The sequence below is a fragment of the Callithrix jacchus genome, chromosome 9 (assembly GCF_049354715.1).
Source record: "Callithrix jacchus isolate 240 chromosome 9, calJac240_pri, whole genome shotgun sequence".
NCBI classification, from domain to species: Eukaryota; Metazoa; Chordata; class Mammalia; order Primates; family Cebidae; genus Callithrix; species Callithrix jacchus.
In genome coordinates, this window is record NC_133510.1 from 97667417 (window position 1) to 97682705 (window position 15289).

General features: G+C 44.3%; 1 protein-coding gene and 1 pseudogene across 9 annotated transcripts in view; one reads left to right on the top strand and one right to left on the bottom strand.

Moving 5' to 3' along the window:
* TMCC3 (transmembrane and coiled-coil domain family 3) overlaps window positions 1–15289 on the bottom strand; it is a 369795-nt gene that overhangs the window by 72561 nt on the left and 281945 nt on the right. The window contains exon 1 of one of the 9 annotated variants that reach the window (XM_035257310.3): window positions 8288–8507. The exons of 7 other annotated variants lie outside the window; for them this stretch is intronic. The gene's annotated coding sequence lies outside the window, so the exon portion shown is untranslated. Of the gene's footprint in view, window positions 1–5869; window positions 6178–8287; window positions 8508–15289 lie in introns of those variants that run through there. One more of the 9 variants, XM_035257312.3, reaches the window with a different exon arrangement.
* On the top strand, window positions 8537–9806 carry LOC108593197 (U6 snRNA-associated Sm-like protein LSm3 pseudogene; annotated as a pseudogene).

Here is a 15289-nt window from a genome sequence, read left to right on the forward strand (position 1 = left end):
TGAGATTTAGGTAACTTGGTTCCCAGGGTAGAAAATGCAAAATACAATGAGGTCACCAGTCTGTCCTGGTCTCCCAAAGTGCCCAGGCAACTAGAATGCCTGCCACACCCCATTCATTGGGAACTTCACCACTATAGGGAATGTATCCTACACAGAACTCACTTACTTAATAGACGGAGAATCTTTTAAAAAGGAAGAAAGATAGGGAAAAAGATACCAGCGGGTACATCCATCAATACAAGAACATTATTTTCTTAATGGCATAATTAAAAAGATGTGACAGAATAATATGGTACAAGATTAACTTTAACAATTGGGTAAAACAACAGTATTTAGAAATGGAAACAACTCCAAACCACACCACAGTGATTAAAAATAATAAATAAATAAACAAACAAACAAAAGAGCCAGGTGCGGTGGCTCACGCCTATAATTCCAGCACTCTGGGAGTCTGAGGCAGGTGGATCACCTGATGTTGGGAGTTTGAGACCAGCCAGGCTAACATGGTGAAACCCCATCTCTACTAAAAATACAAAATTAGCTGGGCATGGTGGTGGGCGCCTGTAATCCCAGCTACTTGGGAGGCTGAGGCAGGAGAATTACTTGAGCGTGGGAGGCAGAGGTTGCAGTGAGCTGAGATTGTGCACTGTACTGCAGCCTGGGCAACAGAGTGAGACTGTCTCAAAAAAGAAAAGAAAAGTATGATAAAACTAAGACTACATGGGCCATTTAGAGAAAAGAACTGCAAGGTAGCATTGAGCCTCCTGGTGAAGGGGTTACAAGTTTGCACTCTGAAAGGAAAATGCAGAAGTAGACCGTGGGCCAGGGTCTAAGGATGCCTCTGCATGCTTCACTACTATGCCAGACAAAGGACACGCTAAATTCATTAACATGCAGAAACAGAGGATTCGGCCAGAATTTGAATCCAAGCCATCCCAACTGTAATCCTCTTTCCATGTCAGTTCACTCTACTGTTGATGTCCCCGGAGGATGAAAAAACGGCTCTTTGCAGAGTTCAAACACAATCTCCAAACAAGTCTTAAGATCTAAACTGAAGCATCCATTTGTCAAGTTAATATCCCCTTGATTAGAATAATGTCTTGATATAAAGTCTCAACAGAAATCAAATGAGAAGCAAGACAATATTCAGCATGTTACCTTTTTTTAAAGGACTCGTAGGCTGATAGCAAAAAAATAGTAAAAAAATCAATGAATCTCACACTGAGTGATATGATTCGGATCTGTGTCCCTATCCAAATCTCAGGTTCAATTGTAATCCCCAGTGTTGGAGGTGGGGCCTAGTGGGAGGTGACTGAATCATGGGGGTGGATTTCTCATGAATGGTTCAGCATCATCCCTCTGCTGCTGTGCTCATAGTAGCGAGTCCGCCTGAGATCTGGTTCTTTAAATGTGTGTAGCACCTCCCTCTCTTGCACACTATGGTAAGTGCCTGCTCCTGCTTTGCCTTCCACCATGAGTAAAAGCTCCCTGCAGCCTCCCCAGAAGCAGACAAAGCCATGCTTTCTGTTCAGCCAGCAGAACCGTAAGCCAATTAAACTTTTTTCTTTTTAAATGGAGCTTCACTCGTTACCCAGGCTGGAGTGCAGTGAAACAATCTTGGCTCACTGCAACTTCCGCCTTCTGGGTTCAAATGATTCTCCTGTCTCAGCCTCCTGAGTAGCTGGGATTAAAGCCATGGGCCACCACACTTGGCTAATTTTGTATTTTTAGTAGAGACTGGATTTCTCTATGTTGGTCAGGTTGGTCTCAAACCCTCGACCTCAGGTGATCTGTCCACCTCAGCCTCCCAAAGTGCTGGAATTATAGGCATGAGCCACCACGCCCAGCTAAACCTCTTTTCTTATAAATTATCCAGTCTCAGGTACTTCTTTATAACAATATGAGAACAGACTAATAGACTGAGTGATCCAGACCCAAATATGGACCATACCCAGCAATGAGCATTAACACTTCACCACATAAATCCTGCCCAGTGCTTTATTCCAGAGGAGAGAGCACAGAAGCAGAGTGGGACACCATCCCAGATGGGCAGGCCAGGCCTCCTCCACAACTTACAAACACTCGTTAGCATTAGCTCCTGGCCCCTCTCTTCCAGTGCACAATTTTGTCATACATGAGTGACACTGGTTGCTTTATCTGGCAAAGGAGCACCATATAGAAGAAGCTGGAAGGAAGTAAATGCCCCATCACAGACTAGCAAGCAGGATATATGAAAAAAGGATAAAGGAGTTGTGACTTCACCTGGTCAAGAGGGAAGGATGGGGATGAGGAATAAAGATGATGTACAATAATCTTTAAGTCCTAGAGGGTCAACTACAGGAAGCTCAAGGACTCTCTGTACCTGTGGCTCCTCAGTGGACCCAAACAGGACCCAAATGATAGCAACAGAGAATGCGTGAAACTTAGAAAACGTTCATTTGGGGCAGATGGGTAATTAATGGTAACTGTACAATCACTGAGGCTAGAAACTTGACTTCACAGGAAATAATTATATCTGATTATGCTAGTCTACATCTTAGAAACTTCCTTTGGTTTCGTTATGCCTGCTAAATGAAATCATATCACCTGGTGTATCATTTCATCTGGCAGGCATTAAGAAGGGCTTTATAGGACTACAAGGCCTTAGCCCACCTTTCAGGCCTCACCCTGCACCTGAAGGACACCTTAAGAATATCTTTAAGTGGGCTGGGCATGGTGCCTCATGCTCATAATCTCAGTACTTTGAGAAGTCGAGGCAGGCAGTTCACGCGGTCGGGAGTTCAAGAGCAGCCTGGCCAACACGGTGAAATCCCGTCTCTACTAAAAATACAAAAATTAGCTGGGCATGATGTCGTGCACCTGTAGTCCCAGCTACCTGGGAGCCTGAGGCAGAAGAAATGCTTCAATCTGGGAGGTGGAGGTTGTGGTGGGGTGAGATCATGCCACTGCACTCCAGCCTGGGGGACACAGCAAGACTGTGTCTCAAAAAAAAAAAAATGATATCTTGAAGCGAACCATACAACCTAAATTCTCAGAATATATATGAATTTCCTATGGATTTTCTCATACGCATGATGTTCACAACGCCTGCCCATCTACTCATGTTCATCGAAATCCTACATACTCTTTAAAACCCATTTCAAATGCCTCTTCTGCCATGAAGCTTTTCCTAGTCCCAGCGGAACACCTCTCTATTCTCTGACACGCCTGGTGCTCTGTGCTTGTCTTGTGGCACTGCCTGACTCCTCCTTTTATCACCACCCATGCACTTTAACCCCCTGTAGACTGCGAGCTCCTTTTGGGAGGTATGATGTCATTAGCTGTACACAGCTTGAAGTTCTAATACTTCCCTAGGAGGCTGTCAATAAATGTTTGTCTACTGAACCAAAGTGTCATCCTTCTTTATTCCAAGGAGTCTACACTGGAATCATTTAAGACACATTTCTAGCACTTTGGGAGGCTGAGGCGGGTGGATCACGAGGTCAAGAGATGGAGACCATCCTGGTCAACAAGGTGAAACCACGTCTCTGCTAAAAATACAAAAATTAGCTGGGTGTAGTGGCCCGTGCTTGTAATCTCAGCTACTTGAGAGACTGAGGCAGGAGAATTGCTCGAACCCAGAAGATGGAGGTTGCAGTGATCTGAGATGGCTCCACTGTACTCCAGCCTGGCGACAGAATGACTCTCCATCAAGGAAGGAAGGAAGGAGGGAAGGAGGGAAGGAGGGAAGGAGGGAGGGAGGGAGGGAGGGAGGGAGGGAAGGAGGGAAGGAGGGAGGGAGGGAGGGAGGGAGGGAGGGAGGGAGGGAAAGAAAGAAAAAATGTTCTGCTTGCATAGCCCTGACAATTCCAGGTGAAGATGGTTTCCCAATACCTGGATAATAAATCCAGCACCATTTGAAACTGCTTCAATGAAACAGAGGTTTTTTCCCAAGTATCAATGTGCAACAAGATACACAAATACAAATAAGGACTTCTAAACTTTAATTGAAACACAATTTATGCTTAGGAAAGAGTACATTTAATAAGTACAAATAAAATAAATACTCAAATCTTTACAAACTGAACACACTGTGAGCAGCAGCCAGTTAAAGAAATCTAACAGAAGCCCCTTTGTGTCCTCCTTCAATCACAACACCACCACCCCCACCTCCGGGGCAACCCGGATCCTCACTTCAAACAGCATACATTAGTTTTGCCTGTGGTATACATGTATTTTTCTTGTCATTTTTCACTCAGCACTGTTTGTGAGTTTCATAAGAACTTGTTTTTGCCCTCCTGGAGCTCACAGATAAGATTATTTAAAATCTGGTTGGCATCCCCTATTGAGAAGTCCACAACAACATCTAAAGGTAAAAAGGTTTTTATTCTTTACCAAACCATGCAGTAAGTCAACACCTGTTCTTATTCCTTTCATTCTCAGCTGCCCCAGGGCTGGCCATCCAACTCTGAGTCACAGTGCAAAGCCTCATGCTCTCACAGACATCTGGTTACAGGACAGCCTCGTATGCACGGGAATGTTTATGCATAGATTGCCAAATGACTTTTGGCTTACTTAATGATTTAACAATGCTTGGCATGTTCTCAAGAGTCCAGACTGGAGAAAGCCACAACATTTAAAGCCCGAAATCAATCAGTCTTACTGCTTGTCAGTAAAAATGTCTGATGAGGGTATAAAGTTGGAACTAATGCTGGGCTGTACCTTTTGCCCTTTTATAACCCTAGCACTGCATGGCATAGTTAAGGGACAGCTGTACCCATCACTGTTAGATGCCTGTAAATTCCCTGAACACAAACTGAAATTACGTGTATGTGCTAGAAGAAAGCTGTCAGAGTCGTCCACCCTCCGTTTAATTCAGACTTGGCACTGACCCTATACAATACACTATACAGTGCAGCTTGGTTTCAGGGTTAGGATGTAGGGAGGACAAAGGTTTCTGGTTATCTAGACTCAGTGTACACTATGTGGGTTAGGACACTGTGTTCCTTTGGGCGCTGACATTTACTATCTATGCTTTCTTGGGTAAATTGAGTCCTATCTATGGGCTTCCATTTCTGAATCTACAGAACAAGCAGACAGAACCAAACAACTAAGAACATACTGCACAATTCTATCAAATGTAATCTAAGCTATGGTTACTGTGAGACAGTACTGCATCAAAATAAGACCAAGGGCTCTGGAAACAGACTGCTTTGGTTTCTATCTTGGCACCGCTCTTAAGAGCTGTGTGACCTTGGAGAAAGGTCACACAGACTTAGCCCCTCTGTGTCTCAGCTTCTCTTCTGAAAATGGAGACGATGATTCTTCGAAGAGTTGTAAGGAATCAATGAGAAAATGTATATAAACTGTTCACCTCTTCAAGTGGGACCCCCTGGCACACTGAATAGTTTCAACAGATGTTTGTTACTCTTATCCCAATTTCATTCTAAAATGTACCCAAATTCAATGTCATTTAAAAATGTATATAAAAACTGAAAGGGACACAAACTCCAGTGTTAACAATGCTGACCTTTGCACCGCGGGGTTGTGTGAGGTCATTCTTTTGTATTTTCAAGTTTTTAAAAAATAAAATGTATTACTGTTTTGGTGGAAAAGATTTTGCTTTTAAGAATGACTACTAGCTTCTTTCAGTTCTTGCAGAATTACTTGGCTGTTATTACTTTAGATGAAAGGCAGAACCGCCTAGTGAAACGCCATTCCTAATTGTGTTTTCTTTCCGACAGCACAGCGGAGACATTTCCACTGTCATCCGAATGCTCTAGAACAAAGGCTGAGGAAAAGCCTGAGTCCCAGACAGACGTCAAAATCTGACCCTACACCACCTCTGCAATGAACCAGGCCTCCAGTACAGTTCCCCAAGTTAGCTCACCTTACTGGATGCAGGCACAGAAACTCAAGTCTTCCCCAGCGCTGCTTGGACACACTTGGCAGGCTTCGCAGAAGGCTGTCTCCTAGCACACTCTGTATTCACCCGCTAAAGCTCCAGAGGGAGATGAACCAAAAGGGAAGGGTACCAATCCAGAGGCATGCCACCCAACCCCCAATCAAACAGAAGCAGGATGGGGGGCTCCTGTGGACCCCGGAAGGACAGGGACTGTGGCAGGAGTCCTCTGAGGTTCTGGAGGCTACAGAGTGACCAGAACGTGCAGGGATGCGGAGCTGGCAGAGCAATGTGACAGATGACAACTGCCTGCTTAGTCTCAAGGCTGAATACAATGAACCTTTGCTTAAAGAAAGGCTGTTTGAGCTCAGACATTATTAAGAAAGGGTCAGATCGTTCAAATGCACTGGCATTTCCAAGGCAACAGGTATTTCCAAGTACATGTAAGTGAAGATTTAGGCACAGGTCCACAAGAACCTGCATGTTCAATACCTGAAGGCTTTTACAAGTCCTTGTGGCCTTGGTATGTAAGTCAATATCACTGACATTTTTTTACTATTAATTATTTTAGCTGAACTCTATTTCAGTTCTAGAGTGTAGGCCAACCTTGTCCAACCCATGGGCCAGGATGGCTTTGAATGCAGCCCAATACAAATTTGTAAACCTTCTTAAATCAGTATGCGATTTTTTTTTTTTTTGAGACAGTCTCACTCTGTCACCCAGGCTGGAGTAGAGTGGTTCAACGTTGGCTCACCATAACCTCCGCCTCCTGGGTTCAAGCGATTCTCCGGCCTTAGCCTCCCAAGTAGCTAAGGCTATGGGCACTCACCACCACACCTAGCTAATTTTTGTATTTTTAGTAGAGATGGGGTTTCACGATGTTGGCCAGGCTGGTCTCAAACTCCTGATCTCAGATAATCTGCCTGCCTTCACCTCCCAAAGTGCTGGGATTATAGGTGTGAGCCACCATGCCTGGCCAATATGAGACTTTTTTTGCAATTTCTTTTAAGCTCATCAGCTATTGTTAATGTCAGTGTATTTTATGGAAGAAGACAATTCTTCTTCCAATGTAGTCCAGGGACGCCAAAAGATTGGAAACCTCTGGTCTAGGCTGCTTCCATGATATGCCGACTAGAACATGTTAGGCTTTGCCATGGTATTAATGTCAAAATCTCAGTGGATATAAAAGAAAGGTTTATTCCTTGCAAATGCTAAAAAGTTGGCTGTGAGTCAATGGAGGAACCCAGGTAATGGTAGAGCCTCTACCATCTGGATGTTCTCTAAAAGAGACACTTTCTCCACTCATTACACTGGCCCTACCTGACTTCTAGGGGACAAGGAAGTATAATCCTATTACAAGTCCAGGAGGTAAAATATCATGAAAGTACCTTACTTGTTAAAAACTCTCTGGGGTAGGTTCTACTATAATTTCTATTTTATAAACTAGTCACAGAGAAGTTAAGTAAATTGCCTGCAGGTAAACAGCTAGTAACCAGCAGAGCCAGGCTGGAAATCTAGGGTGTCTGTCTCCAGAGCCTACCTGCCTAACAATGACTGAATACTTTTATTGTGAGTCAGGCACTGCGCTGAAGATTTTTTTATGCATTCATATATTCTTCACGCCAACCCCCCTTTATGAGAAAACCAAGGCTTGTAAAGGGTATGTTTCTTGAAGCCCATGAGTAATAAATAGCTTGGGTGGGGTTAAACTCAGGTTTATGAAATAGGCAAGACTTAGCAAGTCGTGCCAGCTTGGCCCCAGACCTTGTGAGAACCTCTGCAATGCCCCTGACATGGTCAGACATTGCATGGACAATCTGGGCTTGGTTTAGACTACTCTGTCAGAAAATTCTCCCTCGGGCTGAACTTGAAATCATCCTGGCTGTAACTTTGTGTCTACAGGCCTGGTGTGGCTTCCTGGAGCCACACCAATCATGTTTGACATAGTCCATAAAATCTAATCTTTTTTTTTTTTTGAGACAAAGTCACTCTCTGTCACCCAAGCTGGAATGCAGTGTGAAGATCTCGGCTCACTGCAACCTCCGACATGCAAGCAATTCTCCTGTCTCAGCCTCCCAAGTAGCTGGGATTACAGGCACGCGCCACCATGCCCGGCTAATTTTTGTAATTTTTTTTTTAGCAGAGGCAGGGTTTCACACGTTGGACAGGCTGGTCTTGAACTCCTGGCTTCAAGTGACTTGCTTTGGTCCATATTCTAAAATATAAACAGTGATTTGGGCCTAATAACTTTATGAAGATAAAAAAGCTTACCGCTTGTATTGGAACAATTCCCACACATTTACAATCATTAATAGAAGAGAGAGAATGAGATAAAAGCAGAAGATAAAAGATAAAGGACCTCTGGAGAAAGAAGCCCTAAGGATCTAGCAAGTGAGAGGTTCATACCTGGACAAGTGGGAAAAGGCAAACGACAGCTGAGCCCTGGATCTGCCTGGAGGGAAGGGAGGACGCCCTTCTCTGTGCTGGGTGATACAGCTGGGAGACCCACGTACTGCTCAGTATGGGCCCACAGCGGGTGCCTTTGGGTGTTCTCCCAGAAGAACAGGCACTTTTCTATCAGAAACAAGGTGGTTGTGTCCTCACGTTTCTGAGATGGGAGTTGCTCGTGTGTTCTCGCGAGAAGTGGGAAAGGGCGCAGGGCTTGAAACATGGCGGAAGACACGGACCAGCAACAAACTACCGACACTGGAGAGGAGCCCATGGATGTTATCCGGCTCAGCTTAGATGAGCGAGTTTATGTGAAAATGAGAAATGACCAAGAGCTTTGAGGCAGATCACATGCTTATGAACATTTAAATATGATCTTGGAAAATGTGGAAGAAACTGATACTATAGAAATTGATGAAGAAACATACGAAGAGATATATAAATCAAGGAAACCGAATATTCCAACGCTCTTTGTCTAGGGAGATGGTTGTGCTGGTTACCTCTCCACTGAAAGTTGGGTGAAACAAAGAATTTGTCCTGTATGGAAAATAGGAGACTTCGTACAGTAGCCTCTAAATGTACAAGACATTCAAAAGAGAAACCTGCATACATTCTGATATTAATAAATAATTCTAGGGATTCTCCCACTCCTGAATTGATTTGCAGATAACTCACAACTTCTTAAGCTAAATGGCATTTTAATTTTTCTAAAGTTCTTCCAATAAATATGACCACCAAGATGCAGAACTTTATTTCAGGACTTGTTTTGCTCCATTATTCTTATAGACAATTTCTGATATTTTTTTCTTTAAATTAAAATGGTGCTTCCTTGTAGGGGAAAAAAAAAAACCAAAATATAATATATAGTGGCTGGGTGCAGTGGCTCACACCTGTAATCCCAGCACTTTGGGAGGGGAGATTGCTTGAGCCCAAGAGTTTGAGAACAGCTTGGGCAACATGACAAAACCCTGTCTCTACCAAACAACGACAACAACCCAAAAAGTAGTCAAGCATGGTGACATGCACTTGTTACCCTGGCTACTTTGGGAGGCTGAGGCAGGAGGGTCAGGAGCCTGGGAGGCGGAGGTTGCAGTGAGCACAGATCACACCACTGCACTCCAGCCTGGCAGGCTAGGCAACAGAGGGAGACCCTGTCTCAAAAAAGTAAATAAAAGGAAATATATAAGATACCACTAGCCCAGCTCCCTCTTTCTATCCTGGGGTCACACCTTACTTGCATTTGCAAAATGTCTAGCCAAAGTGAGTGAACAGCAAACCCAGGGAAGCTAACTGAAACACTGGATCCCAGCGTCCTTGCTTACAGAGCTAACCTATACTGGAAAAATAACTCCAGAGGCTGGGTAAGACTCCTTGTCATCTGTTACTAGAAACATATTAATACTTTCATGGGACACCAACACAGAATATTCAATACCTACATTTGCTAGAAGAAACCTGTACTTTCTTCCACTGTGTGCTGGAGAAGAAAAATCTTAAGGATCTTCATAGGGTATCCAGAAGGACATTTTATTAGGAGAGTGTCTTAGTATAGTGTTTGTTCTAATTTGTTTAGACAAGGAACATTTCCTTTCATAGTTCAGGTCTGACAATAGTACACTCTGAACTTTAAATAAGTACACCGTGTACAGCACGGGAACTGAGTCAATAGTTTTTCCAGAAAGGTTTTATTCCTCGCATCCCCCCTTCTTCCTCTCTTGGCATCACTGACAAAAGAAATTCTGTAGCATCAAGAATTCTGGGCACAGTAGCTTACACCTGTAATCCAAGCATTTTGGGAAGCTGAGGTGGGTGGATCACTTGAGGTCAGGGGTTTGAGACCAGCCTGGCCAACATGGTGAAACCCTGTTTCTACTAAAAATGCAAAAAAAAAAAAGAGCCGGGTGTGGTGGCAGGCGCCTGTAATCCCAGCTACTTGGGAGGCTGAGGCTGGAGAATCACTTGGATTCCGGAGGCAGAGGTTGCAGTGAGCCAAGATCACTGGATAACAGGCTCCATCTCAAAAAAAAAAAAAAAAAAAAAAAAAGAAAGGTAAAGTAAAATCTCATAACTCCGCAATTAGGGATCATTTGGAACAGGAGCTAGAGTACACATATCTTCGAGGACCCAACTCTTTCTCCAGACACTGTGAATTAATAGTGCAAAGGAGATTAGGCAGTGTTTAAGATTCTCAAAAACAAATTCTTCAAGCATCCTCAAGCACTCACAAACACTTGATACTGTAATTAGAAATAATTATCTTTTCATTAAGCCTCTACTAGGCAACAGTGGTAATCTACTTTGAGTTATGTGCACTTAAAAAAAACATATCTTTCTTCAAAATAGCTTATAAATCACACTTCCAATAAATACAAACTAATCCTTTACAAAATTCACCTGACCCAGTAAAGATTTCTAAGTACTAAATCTACGTAAGAATTAAAGGTGGGGAAAGGCCAGATTCAGCACGAATGTTCCTTGAAAGGAAGGGAAGGCTACGGTGATGAAAATAGACCAACTTTACATGAGCACCAATTGCAGGGCAAGGACAGTCACAGTCCCTGGGGAGGAAACTGTGGAGGGATGTGAGGCAACACCCAAAACAGATTATTTCTAAGAGGAGGAGAGAGTCTCTGGGGACCCCGTGTACCTTGAAAATGAGCAAGTCTGGGAAAGGAAAGTGTCCATTTAATATCTGCCCCCTTACCTCTCCAGGCCCAGGAGTAAGAACCACACCTTTTAAATTTAAATATGTACATGTGTACACACACACACACACACGTCTCTCTGTCACCCTGGCTGGAGTGCAATGACGCAATCACTAGCTCACTGGCACCTTGAACTCCTGGGCTCAAGCGATCCTCTCACCTCAGCCTCCCAAGGTGTTGTGATTATATGCATGAGCCACTGTGCCTGGCAGAAGCAGGCCTTCTTGAAGGAAGGGTTCACAGTTTCCTCTTCTGGGGAGAAGGGGGATGCTGAGTTCTGAAGCAGCAGCAGGAAGCCCTAATTTTAGGACTAAACACAGAACAAATGTCCACTGAGGCTTTTCGTTCCTAACTCATCAGAGGAGAAGAAAAGGTGAGCAAGAGCTGCCGAGCACTACTAAACTTAAGGTCTTTTGGGGGCAGTTCTGGAAAATTTCCTATCCATGCTTGTTCATTCCCATAGGTTTCTGACAGTGTCTGTCAGTAAAGCCTCCCCAGGAAGAGGGGAAGCCAGCAAGGAAGGGGATGTGGGCATACCGTGTTTACTCTGAGATAACCACCCCAGGAAAAACGAGTCTCCAAGGCCCTTAGAGAGCAGAGCAAAGAGGCCAAGCCTGGGAGCAGAAGGCCCACCTACTGCCCTGCGCTGGTGACCCAGTCTTCTCCTTGCTCGTACCATTCATTCACCACCTCACTTACCCCTAAAACACGCCTGTGGGCCTTCTTGGAAGGGACCTGTACTTAGTGTAAGGTTCTAAACGATAGTTACAAATCCAGCATCTGTCCTGCAGAGTCTTTCGGCATCTCCAGCCTGAACGAGCTCTATCAGGCCATGCTGTGTTCATTATATTCACCCTACACAAAAGGAAAAGTAACTTGTCTCCTGAAGTATAGCTTCCCAGAATATAACAAGGGTGCGCAGTGTTATCTATCAGATGACAATAATTGTTTCCCTTTTTGCCTCGGATGCTAGGAAATTCAGAATCAGACTTGAGTAACTGTTAGATGTGGTGATCAGCCTATTTGTTTTCCCCTCCTTTTTTGACTTTTGGGTATTAGCACTACTCTATTTTCCATGTGTCTTATCATAATCATAATCTTGGTGGAAAGAGGAGGGTATACTTTAACCTACAGATGCTAGGTACATTATCGTGCCCGGAGACGAACACTGTATCAGCACTCCTATGTTTCATAGTGGGAATGTGGTCAAACACACCCAGCTCATGAACGTGCACCACTACTTCCCCATCCCCATTCCTAGGGCATCAGAGAAAGCCACATAATGCTCACAACTTGACTCGTGTCCTTTGAAAAGTTGCTATGTAAGACTGAGCCAGAAAAGAGCGTTTGGTACTGAAGCCCCGAAGTGTATTCCCAGAGCAAACGCAAGCCTCATAATCAAATCATTATCTGTGGGTGAGCATTTATTTTTGGTAGTATAACAAATACTGGAGGGGAAACATATGTACTGGATGATCTGCAGTATAGCATTTTCTTATAAATGGATCAGAATACTGCTAGCTATCAGACAAAGCTTAGAAACAAGTAGCTTTTCAAGAGTAGAAGAAAAACTGATCAATAGTCACATCTTTCCCTTTTGCGATCCTGAAGCTAATTTTGGGCAGTTTTATTTTTTCTAATATAAGGCAGCAGTATTATAACAAAATGGCAATTAGAACTAAAAAGCTGTCTTTAGTTGTATCAAAATAATATAGCGTTCCACTTAGAGAAAAAAGAGTCCATGAAAAGTACATTCAATCGATATTTTGGTACAGTCTTTATTTCCAGCACAGAAAAACAGCCTGACTTTGAAGTTGTGCTCAGCCTCCAAATGAGGCCATCAACATAAACACTCTGGCTGGGCATGGTGGCTCATGCCTGTAACCCCAACACTTTGGAAAATCGAGGCAGGCAGATCATGAGGTCAAGAGATCGAGACCATCCTCCTGGCCAACATGGTGAAACCCCGTCTCTACTAAAAACACAAAAATTAGCTGGGCATGGTGGTGTGCGCCTGTAGTCCCAGCTACTTGGACTTGGGAGGCTGAGGCAGGAGAATCACCTGAACCCGGGAGGTGGAGGCTGCAGTAAGCCAAGATCGCACCAGTGCACTCCAACCTGGTGAGAATGAGACTGCGTTTCAAAGAAACACTCTGATTTCCTTGGGTTGAATAAAATCATCTTTTCAAAAGATAAATTAGATTATACCCTGTTCTTTCCCAAGGATTTTTCACGTTCCCTAAAGTGTGAAATAGTTAACAAAGAATTTAAGGCTCTCTTGATCAGGGTCCTATCCTAGTCATTTTCCAGCAGATCCGTCCATTACGATGTTTTGAGCACATCTATTTACAGCCCTAGGGTAAGGCTGGACCTTTATATACACTCTCTTTTAACCCTCATATCGGGGCCGGGCGCGGTGGCTCAAGCCTGTAATCCCAGCACTTTGGGAGGCTGAGGCGGGTGGATCATGAGGTATCGAGACCATCCCGGTCAACATGGTGAAACCCCGTCTCTACTAAAAATACAAAAAATTAGCTGGGCATGGTGGCATGTACCTGTAATCCCAGCTACTCAGGATGCTGAGGCAGGAGAATTGCCTGAACCCAGGAGGCGGAGGTTGCGGTGAGCCGAGATCGCGCCATTGCACTCCAGCCTGGGTAACAAGAGCGAAACTCCGTCTCAAAAACAAAAAAAAAAAACCCTCATATCTCCACGTCATTAGCTTTGCCTTGCAGATTTAAAAGTGGAAGGCATCAAATTAAGTTATGGTGACGGCTAAGAAGACACAGAGCCAGGATTTGTACTAATGTCTACCTTTTAACCTCCATCTCATTCCATTGTGTGTGACGAGCTGGCCATACCTGAACACTGCATGCACTTTGCGATTTCTGTGTTCATTCCTCACCCTAGCAAGGTCTCCTTCCCAATTCTCTTTCAAGGACCAATTCAGTGTCTCTCCCACGAAGGTTCTCCTGCCCCCACGCCCAGCTAGGACTGACTGCTTCCTCTGTGCTTCCCCCATTTGCATTTGCTCCCTGTACAGTGCTTATTCTGCTAGGTATGACAGGTGTTTGAAGAACATTTGTTCCTCCAACATTTGGATGCCTCCTTGGAGGAAGGATCATCTACTGTCTACCAGGCCACCTGTGTCTGCTCCACACTCTTTCATCAATAGGACCTTAGTGCTTATTAAGTGAATCAGTTGTTGGCTAGCAGCCAACTAGGGCGGCCTGTTGTTTAGGGACAAGTAGCTGCCCTAGTTGTTTACATTTGTTCAGCTGTTTGCAATGAGATCAAGAAGAACTTGCAACTGAGATTGTGCTGGGTCTCTTTCAAGACAGACTGGACCGTGAATGGTTCACGGCTTGCATCACATACAAGAGGTCAAATAGTAAACTGATGTGTGTCATGGCTCTTCACTGCTCCAAGTGGAACAGAGGTGATCAATTACCAAATGATAAATATTGCCAGGCATGATGGCTCATGCCTGTAATCCCAGCACTTTGGGAGGCCGAGGAAAGAGGATCACTTGAGCCTAGGAGTTTGAGACAAGCCTGGGCAACATAGCAAGTCTCTGTCTCTATTTTAAAAAAAATTAGCCAGGCATAGTGGCATGCCTACAGTCCCAGCTACTCAGAAGGCTCAGGTGGGAGGACTGATTGAGCCTAGGAGTTTGAGGCTGCAGTGAACTCTGATTGCTTCCCTACACTCCAGCCTGGGCAACAAAGCCAGACTCTGTCTCTAAGAAAGAAAAAGAAAAAGAAACATTAAGATCTCCTACCTACAGAATATGAATGTGATCCTTTCCTCCCTAAGGGATTTTTCCCCTGTGGGGACCATTGTAATTGTGGCAGACAGCTCAGGTGCCTCCTCCTTTGGACACACCCATATGTTCTCACTCAATCCATTATTTGGGATGGCATAAGGAAGCAGTCTTGTACTGCATCAAATAAAAAACTTTAAAAAATAATTTCTCAGGCCAAGAGCAGTGGCTCACGCCTGTAATCCCAGCACTCTGGGAGGCAGAGGCAAGCAGATCACCTGAGGTCAGGGGTTTAAGATCAGCCTGGTTCAACATGGCAAACCCCCTGACTCTACTAAAAATACAAAAATTAGCCAGACGTGGTGATGCATGCCTGTAATCCCAACTACTCAGGAGGCTGAGGCAGGAAATCGCTTGAATCTGGGAGGCAGAGGTTGCAGTGAGCCAAGATCGGGCCACTGCCCTCCAGCCTGGCATCAGAGCAAGATTCCA